This window comes from Pan paniscus, chromosome X (genome assembly GCF_029289425.2).
Source record: "Pan paniscus chromosome X, NHGRI_mPanPan1-v2.0_pri, whole genome shotgun sequence".
Lineage (NCBI taxonomy): Eukaryota > Metazoa > Chordata > Mammalia > Primates > Hominidae > Pan > Pan paniscus.
The window spans coordinates 29,408,612-29,433,385 of record NC_073272.2 but is presented as its reverse complement, the minus strand read 5'-3'; the positions used below and the strand labels follow the sequence as shown (position 1 = coordinate 29,433,385).

General features: G+C 35.7%; 1 protein-coding gene across 9 annotated transcripts in view; it reads right to left on the bottom strand.

Moving 5' to 3' along the window:
- DCAF8L2 (DDB1 and CUL4 associated factor 8 like 2) overlaps positions 1–24,774 on the bottom strand; it is a 163,553-nt gene that overhangs the window by 117,190 nt on the left and 21,589 nt on the right. For 7 of the 9 annotated variants that reach the window (XM_055106339.1, XM_024927269.3, XM_055106344.1 and 4 more), the window contains exon 2: positions 4,835–4,956. The gene's annotated coding sequence lies outside the window, so the exon portion shown is untranslated. Of the gene's footprint in view, positions 1–4,834; positions 4,957–9,401; positions 9,509–24,774 lie in introns of all 9 variants that reach the window. The other 2 variants (XM_055106342.1, XM_055106343.1) reach the window with 1 other exon arrangement.

Here is a 24,774-nt window from a genome sequence, read left to right as displayed (position 1 = left end):
ATGGTGCCTGTGTGTCATGGAGGAGATTGTGGACAGTGGCAGCAGATACATTTGTAAATAAGATATTTTTTCTGCAACATTACTCAACTCTTTAGTTCCTTCTCATTTCCTGGGCCTGATTCTCTGGTTCTCCCCTCAACTCTTTGAGCTACTAGTAATATTCTTCCAATAAAATTCTTCTCTATTTAATTTTCCAGAATTAAATAGAGATGCATTCAGGTTTGAGATGCATTCAGACCACCTGATATACCTGGCTCTCTATATCTAGTTTTCAGTCTCTTTTCCTCAATATTAGAACCAATGCAACAGCCATTACATCCTGGGGATACACACTTCCTTGTTCAGGTTTAGCATAAAACATGTCTGATTTTCTAGGGAGTTACATAAATGAATGAATAAACACAGTTTTTAATTCTTTATATCTTTGGATCAATTTGAAGTAATGTACTGATAGCTAAATGTTAGCGATTGATTTAAAATGCAATTGTAGTAGATTTTAGCTTATAATGAAATGGGTTTAATAATAAATTGTTATTATAAAATAAATGCTTTAGAACTCAGAGGAATATGTTGATTCTAAACATGAAGATTGGACCATGAACACAGATAAAATGTAAGGTCCAGGTGCCTAAAGGAATTTATTTCAGCACTAGGCTTTTCATGCAACATAGCTCTTAAGAAAATAAAATATGTCAAACACTATGAGCTTTTATTGACATTAATAGAAATTTCTGGCCGGGCACGGTGGCTCACACCTGTAATCCCAGCACTTTGGGAGGCCACGGTTGGTGGGCAGATCGCCTGAGGTCAGGACTTCAAGACCAGCCTGGCTAACATGGTGAAACCCTGTCTCTACTAAAAATACAAAAAATTAGCTGGGCGTGGTGGCAGGCGCCTGTAATCCCAGCTACTTGGGAGGCTGAGGCAGGAGAATCGCTTGAACCCGGGAGGCGGAGGTTGCAGCGAGCCAAGATGGCGCCAGTGCACTCCAGCCTGGGTAACAAGAGCAAAACTCCATCACGCACACACACACACACACACACACACACACAAGTAAAAGGAAATTGCTTTCATACGTTAGGTGTTGACTATTGCCCAAAAATATTAAAATAATACTACTTCAAAAAAGTGTCACTTTCAATTTGAATTATTGATAATTGAAGCATTTTCTTTTTCTTGTAAGTGTTAAACCCGGAAGTAGAATGGCTAGTGGGAGCAAATGTTGAATTGGCCGGAAGAAAGCTGTTTGTCATATTCTTGAATACTTTTATGGCAATGAAAAGAATTACTTGACTCTTTTGTGTCTGGGCCTCCTCAAATCTTAATAGCATTTTATTTAGTAAGGTTGGTTTTGAGGAAAACATTAAATTGAGTACAGTGAATGCTACTGCTCCTGGGACTGATGCATGATTACTATCAACACAGCTATTTAGGTATGATACTTTAAAATCATCATGAAATTCCTTGGGTGGGTATTAGGAATTACTCATTATAAATGTTGATAGTTTCATTGAGAAGATATTTCAGCTTAGTCAGTCACTCCAAATAATATTTATTTTGCCCTATTGACTATTAAACACTGTACTAGGTCCAGCAGTTGACTAAGTAAAAGTATCTCCACTCAGTCAACTCATGGTATGGTCACAAGGTAAAAATAATTAAAAATCAATGTTAAACAGCAATGATAAAAATTATGTAATAACTCAGCTTAAGGGACTAGAGTGATAATAAAAATAACAATGTCAATATATCTATTACACTACTCATAAGAGCTAATATTTACTGCATGCTTACCATGAAACAGGTACTATTCTAAGAGCTCTCTCTCTCTTTCTCTCTCTCTCTCTCTCTATATATGTGTGTGTGTGTGTGTGTGTGTGTGTGTGTGTGTATACATGGTTTGTGTATCCCTTATCTGAAATGCTTGAGACCAGAAGTGTTTCAAATTTCAGATTTTTGGAATATTTAGGTATACATGATGAGATATCTTGGGGACGGGACCGTATTCCAAACATAAAATTCATTTATGTTTAATATACACTTTATACACATAGCCTGAAGGTAATTTTATGCAATATTTTGAAATAATTTCGTGCATGAAACAAAGTTTTCATTGCATTTTCACTGTGATCCATCACCTGAGTCAGGTGTAGAATTTTCCACTTGTGATGTCATGTTAGCACTCAAAAGGTTTCGGATTTTGAAACATTTCAGGTTTCAGATTTTTGGATTGAGGGTGCTCAGTGCCTATCAGTTTATTTAATTATCACAACAATCCTATGAAGATGTTCCTATTTTCTTTACAGTTAGGAAACCAAGGCACCGAGAGGTTAAGTAACTTTCCTGAGGTTATGCAACTAGTAAGAGGCAAAATAAACCAACTCCAACAACCTGGTTTCAGAGTCTGAGCCCATAACCACAAGGCTATATTGCCACTCTGAGGCATCAGAGATGCCTTTGCAAAGGAGGTAACATATGAACTGAATCTGGAAGGATATTTAGGATTGAACCAGGCAGATGCAGGTGAAAGACATTTCAGGGAGAGAGAGTAGCATGCATATGGGTAGATAGAACAGGTTATATCCAGACTACTTACAAGTAATTTATTATGTCTGTAGCCCAAGTAACGTTTGAAGAAACCAGAGATGGGGAGACAAGTTAGGACATTATAACTCTAATCCAGTTAAGAGATAATGAAGGACCAGACTATGTTAGTGCTAGCATATAATATGTGGAATGGAACACATATTATGTGCTAAATTCTGTAGAAAATACAAAACTGAATGGGACATAAACTTGTCCTCGAACAGTTTATATTCATTTGGATATAGAGATGGGATATAGTCGATTCATCAAATTTTGATGGAAATACTAGCTCTGACAAGGTTGTCAAACAGCCTCTCCAATAAAACAAGAGGGAAAATTGACCTTCACCAGCAGAAAGAGAGAAAAATATGCTAATTTTAACATTGATAAGTGTAGGATCATTTTAAGGATAAAACATGATTTCCATGACTACACAATCAGAAATAACCAGCTTTGAAGCAGTTGCCAGAAAAAATTTCCAAGATTTATTATGGACTCAAAGTTAAATTTGTCAGCAATATAATTCTTTTAAGAAACGAGGGATGAAAATGGGATATGTACACTGAAGCAGAGGCTCTAAAAACAGCAAGTTTTCTTCCCACAGCTGTTAGCAGTGGTCAGATATTATGAGAATATTATGTCTGCCCTGGGGATTTGAAATTGATATCGGCAATTTGGAAAGGGTACAGAATGTGATAAAGGTCTTAGGAAATAGGTGCACCGAGCAAGGGTTAAAGGTAGCTCAGAAGCTACACTGACCCCTGCAAATGTGCCAAGAACAGCCTCACATCTAGAAAAGACACAGGCTCTATTGGCTTCTATTCTAAAAGTTTCAACTAGTTTGACTGGAAATTGCTTTGAATATACATTCTTCTTCTATGCTGTACAATTTCCTGGAAAATTAAATACAGCATTCATTTTAATGAAGTGCCGTAAGTATTAAAATTAAAGATGGAAGGGCTTGGGCATCAAGAAAATTATAATTTTTCTCCAATATCATTATCTCAACCCAATTGAACACATCTAGGATTTTATATCACTATTAAAATACTTTGAAACAAATTAACATTTACTAAAGAAGCTTTATGACCTTTCATTTAGAAAATTCTGACTTTGCAATTTTCATGTTACACTAACAATCAAGTATGTTTACTCACAGAAGTTTAACTCATTAAAACCATTCTATACATACATATGCATATGCATACATATACACTTTTACATCATAGATACACGGACTTCATTAACAAACATTGGCTAATGTTTTCAATATACTTTTATAAAGTGTTTATTGTATGTTAGGACACCTTCAAGGTGTTTGGGATATATCAGTGAAAAAACTAGGCAAAATTTACTGCCTTCCTGGAGTTGACATTCTACTAAGATAAGGTAGACACTGAAAAATACATACAGTAAATAAATAAATGATCTAGCATGTTACAACTGATGATTGCTGTAGTAAAAAAAAGAAACCAAATAGAGCAGAGTTAGGGAAATCAGGAGAGCTGGGTATGCTGAGAACAAGGTACAGTATTAAATACAGTGGTCAGGAGTAGGCATCTTTGGGGAGGTGGGACTTGAGCAAAGACACAAAGGATAGGAGAAAGACAGACACAAGGGAAGTACACAATACTCTTGTGTAAGGATGTTCTAGGCAGAGGAAACAGCTAGTGCAAAGACCCTCAGGCAAGACACAAGTGCAAAGACCCTAAAATGCCTCGTGTTTGTGAGCAACAGCCAATGTGCCTGGGACAGAGTGAACAAGGAGTACACAAAAGATGAAATCAGAGAATTAGGGGATGAAAACCATGTAGGGTCTTGCAGGCCATGGTAAACCTTGACCTGTTCTGAATAAAATGGAGCTGTTGGAGGGTTTTGAGCAGAGACATGACGTGATTTCTGTTTTAAATGGACCATACTGGGGAGAGACATCAGCAAAATGGCAAAATAGGACTTTCCTGCCTTGTTTCTGCAAAAAAACTTCCATTTGAACAATTATTCATGCACAAAAATACCTTTACAAGAGATTGGGAAACCAAGGAAGAGATTACAGCACCTGGGTATAGCACATACATTTTTAAAAGACACAATTAAGAAAAGCTTCCCTCAACCTCCGGCAGCGCAACATGGAGGGAGAAACTTTCTGCTTGAGGGAAGTGAGCACTTTGCTGTGAGGTCCAACACTGGACGTGCCCCATTAAAACCCAGTACTGGGCAGGCCCCTATGACCCCAGACTCCAGGCTTTACCTGAGATTGAGCTTCCCAAGGTCTGTCACAGGAACCAACTAGGATCCTGCAGCCCCAGGCATCAGATGAGCTGCACTACCACCAGGCTGACACCAGTAGCCCCAGGCTCAGTATACCAAAACCTGTGGGACAGATAAAAAGTAGTTCTGAGAGGGAAGTGTATACCAATAATTGCTTACATTAAAAATGAAGAAATAGTTTACTACCAATTTAAAGGGTACATGAATATTTGGGAAATTTGACTATAACCACTGTAGGGATAAGTCAGCTATTCTGATTAGTAGGAAGGAGTCACATTCTCAGTGCTACAAAATTGTCCTACTTTAAGTTATTCACTGTGGGAAGAAGATACCTTTCTTCCAAGGTTGAATAATACATATAGTCTGTGCTGCCTAAAAATGTGTCTACTGGCCACATTTGGCTATTTAAATTTAAATGAAAATTAAGTAAAACCAAATAAAAATAAAAATTTAGTTCCGCAGTCAAAATAGCCATATTTCACTTGCTTTATAGCCACACGTGGCTAATGACTATGCATTAGATGGAGCAGATAGAGAATAATAACATTTTAATTCATTTTCTTTCTTTCTCTTTCCTAAATTGCTCTGGTTGGGACTTCTAGTACTATGTTGAATAGAAATGGTGAAAGTTGGCATCCTTGTCTTCTTCCTGATTTTAGAGGAAAAGCTTACAACTTTCCACCATTAAGTATAATGTTAGATTTCAGCTTGTCATCTATGACCTTTATTATGTTGAAGTACATTCCTTCTATACCTAGTTTGTTGATCAGTTTTATCATGAAATAATGTTGAATTATTTCCAATGCTTTTTCTACTCCTATTAAAAATATCATGTGATTTTTAGTATTAATTTCGTTAACGTTGGGTATTACATTCATTGATCTGCATATATTGAACCATCCTTGTAACCCCAAGGATGATGCAATAGACGAATGTTTGTGTCCTCCACTCCCCAAATTTCATATGTTGGAACCTAATCCCCAATTTCATGGTATTTGAAAGAGTGGTGTTTGGGATGTGATTAGGTTATGAGAATGGAACTCTTATGAATGTGATTAGTGCCCTTATAAAAGAGACACCAGAGACCTCTCTTGCTCCTTCCGCCAAGTGGCGAGGCAGCAATAAGACAGCCATCTCTAAATTGGGAAACGGGGCCTCACCAGACATAGAATCTGCTGGTGCCTTGAGCTTGGACTTCCTAGCTTCCAGAACTGTAAGAAATTAATTTCTATTTTTTTATAAGCCACTCAACCTATGGTATTTTGTTATAGCAATTTGAATGGACTATGATGAATAAACCCCACTTGATCATGGTGCATAATATTTTTAATGTACTATTGAATTTTGTTTGCTAGTATTTTTTGAGGATTTTTGAATCTATATTCATCAAGGATATTAGCCTTTAATTTTCTCTTCTTGTAATATCTTTGTCTGGCTTTGGTATTATGTAATGATGGTATCATAAAATAAGTTTGGCAGTCTCCCCCTCTCTTCAGCATTTTTGAAGTGTTTGACAAGAACTGGCATTAATTCTTCTTGAAATGTTTGGTATAATTCACCAGTAAAGCCATCTGGTCAGTGGCTTTTCTTTTTCAGAGGCTTTTGATTGTTGATTCAACCTCCTTACTCATTATTATTCTGTAAAGATTTTTACGTCTTCATAATTCAGTCATGGCAGGTTGTATGTATATAGAAATTTACCCATAATCCTAATAATAAAGAAGTAAAATTATTTCTCTTTTCAGATGTTATGATCCTATATACAGAAAACCTAGACTCCACAGAAGAATATTAGAACTAGTTTTTAAATTCAGTAAATTTGCAGACTACAAAATCAACAGAGAAAAATCAGCTTTTTACACACTAACAATGAACTGTCCAAAAAGGATATTAAGAAAACAGTCCCTTTTACAATAGCATAAAAGAAAATAAAATACTTAGGAGTAAACTTAACCGAGGAGGTGAAAGACTTTTGCACTGAAAACTACAAAAGATTGATAAAAAAAATTTACAGGAAACAAGTAAATGGGAATATATCTTATTTTAATAGATTGGAATAATTGATGTTAAAATGTCCATACTACCCAGTGGCCTACAGAGTCAGTGCTATCCCTGTCAAAATTCCAATGGCATTTTTTTACAGACATAGGAAAACAATCCTAAAATTCATATGGAGTGATAAAAGACACAGAATAGCTAAAATAATCTTGAGAAAGAACAAAGCAGGAAGCATAATACGTCCTGATTTCAAAATATATTATAAAGCTAGAGTAATCAAAACAGTTTTGTACTGTCATAAAAACAGACATACAGACCAGTGGAACAGAATAAAAAGCCCAGAAATAATCCAATGCATATAGTCAAATGATCTTTGACAAGGGTGCCAATAATGCACAATGGGGAAAGGATAGTCTTTTCAACAAATGGTGTTGTGGAAACTGGATATTGATGTGAAAAAGAAAAGAAAAGAAAGAGAGAGAGAGAGAAAAGGAAGGAAGGGAGAAAGAGAGAAAGAAAGAAAAAAGAGAGAGAAAGAAAGAAAGGGAAAGAGAGAGAGAAAGAAAAAGACAGAGAGAAAGAAATTTAACCTCTACTTTAAACCATACACTAAAATCAGCTTAAAAAGAAATACTGAAATGTAAGGGCTGAAAATGCAAAACTCCTAGAAGAAAACAGGAGAAGAGTTGCTATACATTTGTCATGGCAGTAAGTTATTGGCTATGACACCAAAAGCACAGGCAACAAAAGGAAAAATAGACAAGTGGGCCCACATCAATCTAAAAAGCTTCTGCACAGAAACAATCAACAGAATGAAAAGTCTACAGAATGGGAAAAAATCTGTCAACTGTATATCTGACAAGGGGATTAATATCCAAAATATATAAGAAACTCATACAATTCAACTGCAACAACAACAAACAACCCAGTTTTAAAAATGGGCTAAAGTCTTGAAAATATATTTCTCCAAAAAAGACATACAGATGGCCAACAGGCATATGAGAAGGTAATCAACATCATTAATCATTAGGGAAATGCAAATCAAAGCTACAATGAGATCTATCACTTCACACATAATAGGATAGCTACTATCAAAAAGACTCACACCTGTAATCCCAGCACTTTGGGAGGCTGAGGCGGGTAGATCAAGAGGTCAGGAGATCGAGACCATCCTGGCTAACATGGTGAAACCCTGTCTCTACTAAAAATACAAAAAATTAGCTGGGGCGTGGTGGCGGGCGCCTGTAGTCCCAGCTACTCTGGAGGCTGAGGCAGGAGAATGGCGTGAACCCAGGAGGCGGAGCTTGCAGTGAGCCGAGATCGCGCCACTGCACTCCAGCCTGGGCGACAGGGCGAGACTCTGTCTCAAAAAAAAAAAAAAAGACAAGAGCCAACAAGTGTTGGCAAGGGTGAGGAGAAAACAGAACCATTATACACTGTTGGTGGGAGTGTATATTGGTACAGTCATAATGGAGAAAAGTATGGAGGTTCCTCAAAATTAAAAAATAGAACTATCACATGATCCAGCAATCTCACTTATGTGTATATACACAAAGGAAATAAAATCAGTATCTCTAAGAGATAACTGCATTCCCATGTTCATTGCAGCATTATTTCAAATAGCCCATATATGGAAAAAACCCAAGTGAGCATCAACTCATGAATGGATAAAGATAATGTGGTTTACATATCTAGTGGAATACTATTCAGCTTTAAAAAAAAGAAAATCCTTTCATTTGCTAGATCATGTAGGAACTGAAAGGACAATATGCTAAGTGAAGTAAGCCAGCCATAGGACAAATACTGCATGATTTCACTTATATGAGGTATCTATAATAGTCAAATTCATGGAAGGAAAAGTATACAAAGTGATTGGCAGGGTTGGAAAGTGGGGGAAATTGAGAGTTGTTCAATGGGTATAAAGTACGTTATGCTAGATGAATAAGTTCTAGAGATCTGCTGTACAACATGGTGCCTATAGTTAACAATATGGTATTTTATACTTCAAAATTGAAGAGAGTAGATCTCATGATGTTATGTATTGATTGTTTTTTTTTTTTTTTTTTTTTTAGATGGAGTCTTGCTCTGTCACCAGACTAGTTTTAGATGGAGTCTTGCTCTGTCACCAGACTAGTTTTAGATGGAGTCTTGCTCTGTCACCAGACTAGAGTGCAGTGGCACGATCTCAGCTCACTGAAACCTCCAATTCCCTGGTTCAGGTGATTCTCCTGCCTCAGCCTCCCGAGTAGCTGAGATTACAGGCACGCACCACCACGCCCAGCTAATTTTTGTATTTTTGGTAGAGACAGGGTTTCGCCATGTTGTCCAGGAGGGTCTCAATCTCCTGACCTCGTGATCCGCCTGGCTCAGCTTCCCAAAGTGCTGGGATTACAGGCATGAGACACTGTGCCCGGCCCATGTTATGTATTCTTAACACACACACATGCATACACACACACACACACACACAACAAAAACAACAATCAACCAATGAAACACACACAAAGGGATGCAACAAAACTTTGGGAGGTGTTGAATATGTCTATTACCTTGAGTGTGGTGATGGGATCATGGGTGTTTGCATATGTCCAAACTCATCAAATTTTACACATTATATATGTGCCATCATTTGCATATCAATTATACTTCAGTAAAGCTGTTTTAAGAAGAAAAAAAAAAGGAATATTTCACCATGCCAGAAAATTCTATTGGATAGCACTGGCTAGGTACTTTTAATGAACATAATATATTAAACATTTGCCGGATGTGCCTAATATTCCTCTTTCTAGATTTTATAGGCTTGGATAATTATAGAAAAATAATAAGAGAGAAAACACAAGCTTCGTACTACTTATGTATTCTAATGAAATACCAGCCTGCATTTTTCCCATTTCTTTTGCATTTGTCTTTCACAGCTTTTTTTTTTTTTTTTTTTTGTGGTCTTAACATTTCTTGGTGCTATTTTTTTCCACCACCTAGAATTAGAAATCAATTCTTTTGTTTCAAATGTGAATTCCCCCTCCCCTAATTATAAGCTGCTACTTCATATAACAAAAGAATTGATTTCTGAAAGCTCTAATCAGACATTAGCAAAACTAACAATTGGAATTAACATTCAAATTTATGTCCCTTATAAGCTTTAATGGCCAAGACTAAGATATAGACTTAATTTTAGACCCTTATTCACATTTATCTACTTTTTGCCTTTAAATCAATCCTATATAATAGCAGGAATCTTTCTTTGCCTCCTATATTTCAGCTTGCTTTCTCATCCTTTGTGTGCAGTGTTACTTAGACTTCTTGATAACTGAAACAAGTATGTATTTATTCATGTTACATGGTGACTTATCTTCATAAGAAACAAATAAAAATATTACATATCAAATTAATTATTTTAACATGAGTCTGTTTAGATACTTTAGGTAATTTTTACTCACCATCATCTTTTGGGGCTGGGATAATTTGATGTGGCCTAGAAAACTAGCTTTGTGGTTTGATCATTTTCCTCTTTACTCTGAGATCCACCTCCTCTTCCTTTCACGTGCTATGCCCTAAACTACAGATCACAGAAGGATGACTCCTGCAAACTACATTCCCAGATTCCTCTCAAATTGCTTCTTTTGGGCTCACCTAACAGGGAAGCACTAGCTAGAGATTGGAGGTGAGAAGCCAGGGTAAGCCTTCTTCTTGGCTTCTGGAGGTATCTCTGTCAGTGTGTATAGCAATTCTGTGGTTGCAGAGCCCACAAGGCAGCGCCTTCCTCTGAGGTCCCAGCTCCCGTCTTGCAGCTCCTTCTATGATTCTAGCTCCCGTCAGATGAGCACTTCTTCATGTCTCCAAATTCCCCTTGGTAGCTACTCCTGCTGCTCCCTCAAAAAGCCCTTCTTTTAAGTTTTCAGCTCCTGTGAAGGGAACTCAGATCTTGGGCTCTGGTAACATCAGCTACTTCTCTTTTATTTATTTACTTATTTATTTTTCAAGTTATTTTTTTTAACTTTTATTTTAGGTTCAGGGGTATATGCACACGATTGTTACATAGGCGAATTGTGTATCACAGGTGTTTGGCATACAGATTATTTTGCCACCCTGGTAATAAGCATAGCACCTGATAGGCAGTTTTTTGGTTCTCACCCTCCTCCCACCCTCCACTCACAAATAGGCTCAGATGTCTATTGTTCCTTTTTTTGTGTTCATGTGTACTCAGTGCTTGGCTCCCACTTGAAAGTACGAACATGTGGTATTTGGTTTTCTGTTCCTGGGTTGGTTTACTTAGGATAATAGCCTCCAGCTGCACCCACGTTGCTGCAAAAAACATGATCTCATTCTTTTTATGGCTGCATAGTATTCCATAGTGTATACGTACCACATTTTCTTTATCCAGTCTACTGTTAATGGGCATTTAGGTTGATTCTGTGTTTTTGCTATTGTAAACAGTGCTGCAATGAACTAACGTGTGTGTGTCTTTATGATAGAACAATTTATATTCCTTTGGGTACATACTCAATAATCAGATAGCTGGGTCAAATGGTAGTTCTGTTTTAAGTTCTTTGATAAATTCCCAAACTGCTTTCCACAGCGGCTGAATTTATTTACATTCCCACCAGCAGTGGTGTGAATAATGGAATAAGTGTTCCATTTTCTCTATAACCTCACCAGCATCTGTTATTTTTTGACTTTTTAGTAATAGCCATTCTGACTGGTGTAAGATGGTATCTCATTGTGGTTTTGATTTGCATTTCTCTAATGATTAATGATGTTGAGCACTTTTTCATATGCTTGTTGGCCACCTGAATGCCTTCTTTTGAAAAGTATCTGTTCATGTCATTTGCCCACTTTTTAATGGGGTTTTCTGTTTTTTGCTTGTTAGTTTGTTTAAATTCTTTAGAGATTCTGGATATTAGACCTTTGTTTGACGCATAGTTTGCAAATTTTTTCTCTCATTCTGTAGGTTGTCTGCTCTGTTGATAGTTTCTTTTACTGTGCAGAAGCCCTTTAGTTTAATTAGATTCCATTTGCCAATTTTTCTTTTTGTCACAATTGCTTTTGGCATCTTTATCAGAAATCTTTGCCAGGGCCTATATCCAGAATGGTATTTCCTAGGTTATATTCCAGGGTTTTTTAATTTTAGGTTTTACATTTAAGCCTTTAATCCATCTTGAGTTTTTTGTATGTGGTGCAAGGAAGGGATCAATTTCAATTTTCTGCATATAACTAGCCAGTTATCCCAACACCATTTACTGAGTAGGGAACTCTTTCCCCATTGCTTGTTTTTGTCAAGTTTGTCAAAGATCAGATGGTTGTAGGTGTCCAGATTTATTTCTGGGTTCTCTATTCTATTCTACTGGTCTGTGTGTCTGTTTTTGTACCAGTAACATGCTGTTTTGGTTATTGCAGCCTTGTAGTATAGTTTGAAGTTGGGTAATGTGATGCCTCTGGTTTTCTTCATTTTTCTTAGGACTGCTATTAAGGCTCTTTTTTGATTCCATATGAGTTTTAGAATATTTTTTTTTTCTAATTCTGAGAGGAATGTTCTTAGTAGTGATAGCAATAGCATTTACTCGGTAAATTGCTTTGGGCGGTATGGCCATTTTAAGACATTCATCCTTCCTATCCATGAGCATAGAATGTTCCTTCTATTGACTCTCCAGCCCTAGTAATGGAAGCAACTTCTTGCATTTGATAACCTCTGGGCTATCTCCCCTCACCCTGTTATTCTGTGAGGTCTTCTAACAATTTGGTACTACCTTCCCATATGAAACTCCCTTTGTTGAAGTACTTGACATGAGTTATCTTTTCCTGACTCTACTGTGACTGATAATCCCTGATATTAGTATGGTATCTAAAAGTTGCAGGTAGGCACAATAATAATTGGTCTTAGAGTCAGAAGAACTATGTCTAAACTCTGACAATTCTAATTCCTTAGTATGTAACTAGAGAAAATACATGTACTCTGAGCTTCAATATCTTCACCTGTAAATCTTAGAAAATAATTCCAATTCCATTGGTTGATCATGCATATTAAATGAGATAACATAAGTAAATGCACATAGAAACTACCTAGTAGGAGGTACTTGATGAACATTAAGAAGTTTGTGAAAGTATTTTCTTCCTTCATTTTAGGAAGCAATTTCAATATTGTAGCTTTAGTACTTGGACCTTTATCTAATTGGCAGACCTCAAACAAAATTGGTGTGAAAGGAAATCTAATTCTTTCCATTCACACTTGTTTAAATCTGCATTGCTATTTTCTTGGAGGTTGTGTGAGGTGTATCTTGCTGTTTTAAAAAATGGTGTCTAATTAATCATGAAATAAATCATACTCGGGCTGCTATGCAATCTTTTTTCTTTTAAATAAAATTTATTTGGTTTTCTTTGCCAGTATTGATTTTTTTTGTAGGCAATAAGTAGAAAGTTGTAACACAAAACTTTCCCAAATTTTTTTTACCCTTTTCATTTATATTTAAAACCTTGCTGTTATAAATGTTTTTCATTGAAAAACCCTCAAAAACTTCTCTTTTAGGACTTTGATTTGTAATTTATATTAAAAATAAAACAGGTATATTTACTAAAAGCATTCCAGTTTTTTTTCCATTTATGCAGTATTTCCAGTATGACTTTTTAGGTTTACAGTAAATTAATACAGCCTTTTCCATCTTCTCTGCATTCATATTTCCTCTCCAGTATGGATCATGTTTCCTAACAACAAGCAATCTTTTACAATAAACTATATATTCTAGGATTTTTAAGTTTTTTTTCCCCTGAAGGGCAGTGAGAGAAATCTATCCTCAGTTCTATTAAACTCTCTCTTCTTACTGTGACCAAACCAGCCCTTTCTGGTAGCCCAAAAGTAAGTGGTGTGAAATGTAGACTATATTATGATCAAAAAGTTTCCAGCAGTGAGCTCAGTTTACAGCCACCAGTCATTGAAGTCTATCTCTTGTCACCAGCAAATACATTTATAACTTCCTTGTTCTAAGCAAAAGTGTTTCCTTATAATTAGAGCAATTCCAAGTATTACAGAATTATGTTTTAACCAACTACTTTGCATTTTAATTAAATTTTATGGTGGACTACAATATACATGGGGGAAATGCACAAAGTAGAAATATACAGTACAGCCCTTTCTCATACAGTGAACTTCTGCTTGATGACCCTCAAGCTTAAGAAATAAAGTCATCAACCCAAATAACTCCCATACGCCCTGTCAAAATCACTATTTCTCTCTGCCAAAGATAACCAGAATTGTATGGTAGTTATTTCCTTCTTTTCTTTGTGATTTTATTTCCTCAGTACATATCATTAAACGTTATTTAAGTGTACCTGATTTTTAAATGTTACCTGAATGGAATAATCTAGAAGTATCTAGGTTGCTCTAGTCAGCATTATGTTAGTGGGAAATATGAACGTAGCACTAATTCACTTATGTTAATGTTTCCTAGCATTTCATTGTTTGACTTTCTACAATTTATTTATCAATTTTACTTTTAAATGAGTTTGAGATTATTGCCAATTTGAGATATTACATGTAATGATGCTAATGATGTTCTTTTTATATATTTTTATTTTTTATCTTTTTTTTTGTAGATGGAGTCTCGCTCAGTCGCCCAGGCTGGAGTGCAGTGGCGCGATCTCGGCTCACTGCAAGCTCCGCCTCCTGGGTTCACGCCATTCTCCTGCCTCAGCCTCCCGAGTAGCTAGGAATACAGGTGCCCGCCACTACGCCCGGCTAATTTTTTTGTATTTTTAGCAGAGACGGGGTTTCACCGTGTTAGCCAGGATGGTCTCGATCTCCTGACCTCGTGATCCGCCCGTCTCGGCCTCCCAAATGATGTTCTTATACATACTGCTTGGTGCACAAATGCCTACACTCTGTTGAATAGAGATGTAAAAGTAGAATTTCTGAGTAACAGGTGATGTACGTCTTCAAATTTGGTAGATAATACCAAATTTTATTTCAAAATACTTTAAACATATATTCTTACTAACATCTTTTTGTTGTTGTTGTTGTTGTTGTTGTTGTTGTTGTTGTTGTTGAGATAAGGTCTTACTCTATCACCCAGGCTGGATTGCATGGTGCAACCTCAGCTCACTGCAGCCTTGACCTCTCAGTCTCAGCGATCCTCCCACCTGAGCCTCCTGAGTAGCTGGGACTACAGGCATCTGACACCGCATCTGGCTAATTTTGTTTATTTTTTGTAGAAACAGGATCTCACTATGTTGCCCAGGCTTGTCTCGAACTTCTGGATGGAAGCTATCCTCCTGCCTCAGCCTCCCAAAGTGTTGGGATTACAGATGTGAGCCACAGTGCCTGCCCCAGCATCTTAATAGAACTCCTATTGCACACATCCTAGCCTACACCTGGTATCTTATACATGCTGTATGGGTGTGGGGGTGTACGTATGCGTTTCTTAAATTTTAGTGACATCTTACTATAATTTTAATCTGCATTTTGTTGATTACTAATGATTTGAGCATATTTTATATATGGCTATAGGCCACTTTTTTCCTTTACTGTGGTGGGCGGGCAGGAGGAGTTTAAAGTGTTGGTTCAATTTTTTTCCTGTTTTCTATTAGGTTATCAGGATTTTGCTTGCTTATTTTTTTTTTCCTATTTTTGTTATGTTAAAATACACATAATATAAAATTTGCTATCTTAACAAAAAATTATTTTCCTTCTCCAATTTATTGGTATAGACAAAGTAGCCATTTTAAGCGCAGAGCTAAGTAATCTTAAATACCTTAATAACATTGTGCAACCATCATCACCATCGATCTCCACAACTCTTTTCATCTTGTAAAACTGAAACTCTATAGCATTCTACTGTCCACACATTAAAAAATATCTCCCCATTCTCCCCTCTCCCCAGCCTCTGGCAACCACCATTCTACTTTTTGTCTCTATGACTGTGATTACTTTAAATATCTCATATAAGTAGAATAGTACAGTATAAGTATTTTTGTGACTGGTTTCTTCCACTTAGTATTATGTCTTCAAGATTCATCCATGTTGTAGCATACGACAAAATTTCCTTCCGTTGTAAGGTTGAATATACTATTGTATGTATATATCACATATTGCTTATCTATTCATTCATCCACAGACACTTTATATGCTTCCATATTTTAGCTGCTGTTAATGCTGCTATGAGCATGAGTACATAAATAGCTCTTTGAAGCCCTGTTTTTAATTATTTGGGGTATATATCTAGAAATGGAATTGCTGGACCATACAGCAATTTTATTTTTGACTTTTGAAGGAACACCAGTTTACCACAGCAATTATACCATTTTACATTATCACCAAAAATGTACAAGTGTTACAATTTCTCCACAGCCTTGCCAATACTTGATATTTCTTCTTGTTGTTGTTTTATAGTAGCTACCCTGATGAGTATGAAGTATTACGTCATTGTAGTTTTAATTTGCATTTTCCTAATGATTTGTGATGTTGAGCATTGTTTTGTATGCTTCCGGCCATTTGTATATTTTCTTTGGAGAAATATTTGTTCATCCCTTTGCACATTTTCTTCACATTATCTTTCATCAGATATATGGTTTGAAAATATTTTCTCCCATTCTTTGGGGTGCCTTTTTACTCTGTTGATGTTGTTTGTTGATATACTAAATTTTTAAATTTCCACAAAGTTTAATTTGTCTATTTATTCTTTTGTTACCTGTCCTTTTGATATTATATTTTTGGAGTGTATCCTCTGGCTATATTTTTGAAAGTGGTACTACCGAATCAAAGTTCAAAGGCATTTTTTAGATTTTGTCAAATTTTTCAACATAATTACACTATTGTACTATTCTGTAGTCCCATTAGCAAGATATGAGAGTGTCTGTTCTCTACAGTCTTGCCAACAGAGGGTGATATTGAGCTCTCAAATTTTTGTCAATGTATATATGAGAAATTTTGTCAATTAGCTTGAATTTACATTCTCCTCATTATAAGTGAAATTTAGCATCTTTTAATAAGTTTAATAATTTTTGTAACTCTTTAAAATTGTTTTAAAATTCGAAATTTTTCATGTCTTTTTGCCAATTTTTCCATAAGTTTATTTATTTAGGTTGTTAAACTTCATGTTTTATTTATTAAGATATTAATCCTTTATTTGTAGCATGTATTGCAAATACTTTAGTCTTTTTTTTACTTTACCTATATTTCTTTTTCTTTTTTTATCATGCAGTTTTTAAAATTTTAAGCAGTAGAAGTTATCCTTTCTTTTATTGCACCTGGACTTTGAGTCATAGTTAAGATAGTTGGTTTTTCAGGAATTTGAATAGGCTACTAGTGAATTATTTCCTCAAACATTTTTATTGGAAGGTGGAAAGGAAGCAGCTGCCATTTTGTAGATAACATGTAGTGATCAGCTGACAGATCTCATTAGCATGAAGCAGCGTCTAGACCTGAATTACACTAGCTTCTTTGAATTTCCCTTTACTTTTCCTGACTTCTGTGCCAACTTGTGCTCGAGTGTCAGGTCTGCTTATGCTCCAGCATCAGATGTGGAGGGAGAACCTTTAAAAGACTGTTTACCCAGTTCCCACAATTGGGAAACCCAGATCCCTGTAACAAATCTCTCTGTCTCTGTCTGTCTGTCTCTCTCTCTCTCTCTCTTTCTCTCTCTCCTATCTATCTATCTATTATTTGTCTGATCTATTTGTGTGCTTTTCTGGATGAGGCCTCACTTATAGAGAAACGGTTTCTATTGGTAAATTATTTTGTGGAAAAGCTGAAAGGCTTATCCCTGTTTGGAGATTTACAGTAGCTATTGTATTAAAATCTCTAGGATAACCTGGAATAAATAAATCTTATGCTATATTCATCAAAACATTGTCACACTTTCTTGACTTACTACCAAAACCACTTACCTAAAATTGTTTCATATCTCATAGAGCTAGTTTTCCAAATAAAATTTTTGTGGAATATAGGTAGATGGATAGGTAGGTAAGTAAATAGATAGATAGATATAAGATAGATAGATAGATAGATAGATAGATTAGATATAGATAATATCCTGAAGCTATATCTTAATCCAGAAGAGATGGGCTTAATTATAAAAAAATTGAAACATAAAGGCCATATATTTTGCATAGTCTTTGTTATTTAAAAAAAAACTAAGCCTTTTCCCAAAGCTTTACTACTTTTGGTCTATGATCAATAAAGCTTAAAATCCAATCATTATTAATTTGCCTCTCACTTTTCCACTAGTATTAACAGAACTTACAATAAATAGGAGGACTGAGTTTTGAACACGTATTCAAGTTGATCACTTCACATACACAACCAGCCAAGAGGGCGCATGGGGGTTGAAATCAATTTCAAGCTCTTCTAAATATCATTTGCTTCACGGGGCAGAGCTACATCTGCCTGGAGTAAGGAACATCTTTTGTAATTAGTACAAAGGCTCCATCTGCACTCCAAGATGAATGACAATGGGGATGTGCATACCTGGAGAAGCGTCTATGTCTAATCTGAACAAAGGTGCCATAGCTACTTGTGTCTAATGCACCTAAAAAGTCTGTGAACGTTTTCTCATTTTCATTTTGCCAAAAAGAAAATTGTGTTTTGAAGAGGATAAGTAATCTATTTATAATCCCAAGCTAGTAAGCTGAGTCCAATCCCCATTTTTTTCTTTTCCACTGTAATAGACTATCTTTTTACCCGTGTGTTACCCACATGCAGCATTTCTTCCTGTGTTATGTTGTCTAATTATTTCTAACTGCCTGCTTTCTTGTGCATTCTCTTAAAAATCTAGATTATGATTCCACTGTGACAAATGGGAAATGAATGTTTTTCATCCTACGGTATATTGTTCAAATGTTTTCTATATGTATGTCATTTTGAAGTTAATTCTGTAATTTTATTTTGCAAATTCATTTTGCATATTTTATTGAGTTTTCTCTAAGCTCCTGTGTTTTTCTAGCAGCTTTATAACTCTCTACAACCAGTCATGGAATAAAAAAATATACCTAAGCATCCTCTAAGAAGTTTCAAAGCCATATGATATGATAACATAGAATGCTTCCATATGTTAGAACCATAATAACAGAAGTTGCACACTAAAAATTGTTTTACTTTTGAAATAGTGCCCATTTATATTCCACATTATTGAAGTAACATTATACTTTCAATAAACATCTCTAGACATAATTATTTAGTTCCTCTGTCCCACAAAGGGTGGCAATCATTTTATTTATTGTCTAAATCATAAAAGGCAGTGATTTTTTAAAAATTCCCTAAATAAAAAATATCTAATAAGTGAGCAGTTAACAGATGCACTGACTAATCACTAGGTAGCTGACAACTGGATATTTTGGGAATATGTAAATATCAGTGGATCATTTGTAATAAAAAACAGAAACTTATAAAAAGGGATAATAATAATTAAAGAGGTAAGATAATGGAAGATTCTTTTTCAACATGTTTTCATTTTCTTAAATATGTTGTGATCCTAAATAAGCAAATTAGGGAACCAGGTTGATTACTATGTAAAAATCCTTGAATCATATGATTCATTTCATAGCTTTTAAGACTCCATGAAGGACAATGTTTAAGACATGTTAGGCAGAACATCAAGTGGTATAGATTTAAAACAGGATCTATTGGGAGAAAACTTACAAGCAGAGAAGTGATAGAGCACATACATTTCCCTCAGCTCTACCTATCCCACAGTGAAAGCTGAGCACAGCTCTGCACACAACACAATGTACTAGATAGGAGGAATCTTCCTCCAAAACCTCTAAATATCTATATATTTATAATGAAGGTCAGGGCAAATCTATGTAACTAAGTAACAGAGGAACTCCTTCGTCAGGGAAATGGGCTTCTTAGAAATGAGGAGTTCATGAAGCCCCATAACTGGTAGCAGCTTGTTATTTTGATGAGTTAACTCAGACTACTTGGACCATTCTTCTAATCTATTAAAGGAGGGAGTGATATTAACCCAAGAACCCTCCAGATTTGTTGCTTTTTATGTATTTAATCAGTCTAGCTTGAAACCTCAGTAGGGTAGTTCTATGGCTTACAAATAGAATGGTGTATTCAAAATGCAATGTATAACTTTTTCCACAAAGAGAATGTATTTTCCCTCTTGGGAAAATCCATTTTGTATGGTTTTGATACGGCGAATCTTGCCCCCAATATTTTCTTCCTCTACTTTCTGGGCAACAAGAATTGAGCCAGTGATTGCTGCAAGATCCTGTGTTCAATCCATTTTCCCTAGGACAATTACCCCCAGAGATATCATGGACAAAGAGCCTCTCTCTGATGGGGATGTTAATCTGTAGACTATGGGTCTAGGGCAGCAATTCCTTCCGCCTTAAGAGAGAATCAACGTAATATGATAAGTAGTGGCAAGAGTTGGAGGGAGAAAGAAAAACTAATGACATTGTTTAAGCTTTATGTTTAGTTACGACTGAACCCAAGTCCACATTCTTTTGTATATGTAAATAAATTCCCCTATCAGCTTAAATTAATTTCAATTGAATTGCTATTTTTTGAATATAACTGGAGTAATAATTTTTTAAAATCTGCTACTAGCATTTTTGCTATCAGAATTAATTATTCCAATTCTCATAGAGAGTATGAGACTTATATTTCCAATTTTTAGGTAATTGTTTTTTTATTATAATAATATTATGACTGATGGTCGATATTTTGGAAGTCAAAAAACTTAATGTACTTTCTAAGAGAGGATTATTCACTATTGGAAAGGCCAAAAAGAGCACTGTATCACAACACCTGAGGAGAGCATAAAAAAACAAACTGAGAGAATACCATAATACAATGATACTAGAAATAACAGCAATAGTATCTTCAGCCACAAAATAATCTAGAAATTTCATATCTATTTTTTTATTTGAAGAATATGACATAAAGCAAGGATTCAACCATTTATGTCCCTAAGATGGGAAAAAAGAGTATTGACAAGGTATTTGGTTTAGTTTCACAAAATATTCTAGCTGAAAAAAATTTAAATGTCTTAGTTATATTGCTATTCTTTACTCCATAAATCTAATATATCTTCCATCTATCTATCTTATTATCTTCTCTATTTTTTAAATAAAAATATTAAAAAACACTGCCATACATGTGAAATATGAAGGAAAAAGAAAGGTTTCTAGTGCCATTTATTTTATTATTTATTTCTGAAGTTCATAAACTTTAAGAGGTTTTAATGACATTGTAGATCTTTGAATATTGCCGATTTAAGTGATTAGGAACTTAGTATTTTAATATTCTCCTCTGATCTATGTTTCACTGATTCTGTTCAGAGTTAATTAGAAAAAGCTTAAAATTGATAATGAACAAAGTTTTATTTTTATTAGAATTATGCTGAAGAGTTAGCATATAATGCAGACTTCTTGAATTGCAAAGTCTTGGTGAACAGTGAATCTATTTCCAGGTCACTTTTTCAAGTCAGAAAATATAGATAGATAGATAGATAGATAGATAGATAGATAGATAGATAGACAGACAGACAGATAGAATCTACTATTATTTTTTGTGCATTTAATCATAATGCAAAAAAATTCAAAAATATTTATGGCTTCTGACACAGCAAAAATATGAAGGTATTCAAGAATATAGTCATTTCTTCTTTAGTATTTCATGTTTTAAAATTTATTGATTATAATTATAAATGTTTATAAAATTATATTGATTCATTATGTTCAAATGTGTTCTAAACTTTAAACGTGTTCATTCAAAAGAAGTCTGACTTTTTAATTCTAAGGCAAACAAGAATCAGAAGTCTTTTTCAAAAAAACTGCAATGACTACAATAGGGATGAGTTGGATATCTGGCCTCTCATGTCCAGCATTCATTTATTCCTTTTTAGAGTAACAGCACTTCAATTCCCTTTGGGCAAGGGGCATGTCTTCCTTTTCTCTCACACATCTTTCCCCACCACTGAAACCTCTAGCATCATTGGATCTAGCAAACAACATGACCCAAAAATGCAGAGATGCTTACATTATAACTTAGACTTGCTACAGAACACTTCTTTGCTCTGGGACTAACTCAAAGCTAGCAGCCTTTTGTATCATTGTGTATATGGGCTAAAGCAGTGTCTCGGGGTATGGAACGTTTCCTATAGAATCTGAACTTATTCCAAAATTGACCACATAGTTGGAAGTAAAGCACTCCTTAGCAAATGTAAAAGAATGGAAATCACAACAAACTGTCTCTCAGACCACAGTGCAATCAAACTAGAACTCAGGATTAAGAAACTCACTCAAAACCGCTCAACTACATGGAAACTGAACAACCTGCTCCTGAATGACTACTGGGTACATAACGAAATGAAGGCAGAAATAAAGATGTTCTCTGAAACCAATGAGAACAAAGACACAACATACCAGAATCTCTGGGACACATTTAAAGCAGTGTGTAGAGGGAAATTTATAGCACTAAATGCCCACAAGAGAAAGCAGGAAAGATCTAAAATCAACACCCTAACATCACAATTAAAAGAACTAGAGAAGCAAGAGCAAACACATTCAAAAGCTAGCAAAAGGCTAGAAATAACTAAGATCAGAGCAGAACTGAAGGAGATAGACACACGAAAAACCCTTCAAAAAATCAATGAATCCAGGAGCTGGTATTTTGAAAAGATCAACAAAATTGATAGACCGCTAGCAAGACTAATAAAGAAGAAAAGAGAGAAAAATCAAATAGACGCAATAAAAAATGATAAAGGGGATATCACCACCGATACCACAGAAATACAAACTACCATCAGAAAATACTATAAACACCTCTATGCAAATAAACTAGAAAATCTAGAAGAAATGGATAAATTCCTGGACACATACACCCTCCCAAGACTAAACCAGGAAGAAGTTGAATCCCTGAATACACCAATAACAGGCTCTGAAATTGAGGCAATAATTAAGAATCTACCAACCAAAAAAAGTCCAGGACCAGATGGATTCACAGCCGAATTCAACCAGAGGTAGAAAGAGGAACTGGTACCATTCCTTCTGAAACTTTTCCAAACAATAGAAAAAGAGGTAATCCTCCCTAACTCATTTAATGAGGCCAGCATCACTCTGATACCAAAGCCTGGCAGAGACACAACCAAAAAAGAGAATTTTAGCCCAATATCCCTGATGAACATCAATGCAAACATCCTCAATAAAATACTGGCAAACCAAATCCAGCAGCACATCAAAAAGCTTATCCACCAAGATCAAGGTGGCTTCGTCCCTGGGATGCAAGGCTGGTTCAACATATGCAAATCAGTAAACGTAATCCATCACATAAACAGAGCCAAAGACAAAAACCACATGATTATCTCAATAGATGCAGAAAAGGCCTTCAACAAAATTCAACAGCCCTTCATGCTAAAAACTCTCAATAAACTAGGTATTGATGGGCCATATCTCAAAATAATAAGAGCTATTTATGACAAACCCACAGCCAATATCATACTGAATGGGCAAAAGCTGGAAGCATTCCCTTTGAAAACTGGCACAAGACAGGGATGCCCTCTCTCACCACTCCTATTCAACATACTGTTGGAAGTTCTGGCCAGGGCAATCAGGCAGCAGAAAGAAATAAAGGGTATTCAATTAGGAAAAGAGGAAGTCAAATTGTCCCTGTTTGCAGATGACATGATTGCATATTTAGAAAAACCCCATCATCTCAGCCCAAAATCTCCTTAAGCTGATAAGCAACTTCAGCAAAGTCTCAGGATACAAAATCAATGTGCAAAAATTACAAGCATTCATATACACCAATAACAGACAAACAGAGAGCCAAATCATGAGTGAACTCCCATTCACAATTGCTACAAAGAGAATAAAATACCTAGGAATCCAACTTACAAGGGATGTGAAGGACCTCTTCAAGGAGAACTACAAACCACTGCTCAGCGAAATAAAAGAGGACACAAACAAATAGAAACACATTTCATGCTCATGGATAGGAAGAATCAATATTGTGAAAATGGCCATACTGCCCAAAGTAATTTATAGATTGAATGCCATCCTCATCAAGCTACCAATGACTTTCTTGACCAAATTGGAAAAAAACTACTTTAAAGTTCATATGGAATCAAAAAAGAGCCTGTATTTCCAAGACAATCCTCAGCAAAAACAACAAAGCTGGAGGCATCACACTACCTGACTTCAAACTATACTCCAAGACTGCGGTATCCAAAACAGCATGGTACTGGCAACCAAAACAGAGATATAGACCAATGGAACACAACAGAGGCCTCAGAAATAACACCACACACATCTACAACCATCTGATCTTTGACAAACCTGACAAAAACAAGAAATGGGGAAAGGATTCCCTATTTAATAAATGCTGCTGGGGAAACTGGCTAGCCATATGTAGAAAGCTGAAAGTGGATCCCTTCCTTACACCTTATACAAAAATTAATTCAAGATGGAATAAAGACTTAAATGTTAGACCTAAAACCATAGAAACCCTAGAAGAAAACCTAGGCAATACCTTTCAGGACATAGGCATGGGCAAGGACTTCATGACTAAAACACGAAAAGCAATGGCAACAAAAGCCAAAATAGGCAAATGGGATCTAATTAAACTAAAGAGCTTCTGCACAGCAAAAGAAACTACCGTCATAGTGAACAGGCAACCTACAGAACGGGAGAACATTTTTGCAATCTACCCATCTGACAAAGGGCTAATATCCAGAATCTACAAAGAACTTAAACAAATTTACAAGAAAAAATCAAATAACCCCATCAAAAAGTGGGCAAAGGATATGAACAGACACATCTCAAAAGAAGACATTTATGCAGCCAACAGACACATGAAAACATGCTCATCATCACTGGTCATGAGAGAAATGCAAATCAAAACCACAATGAGATACCATCTCACGCCAGTTAGAATGGTGATCATTAAAAAGTCAGGAAACAAGAGATGCTGGAGAGGATGTGGAG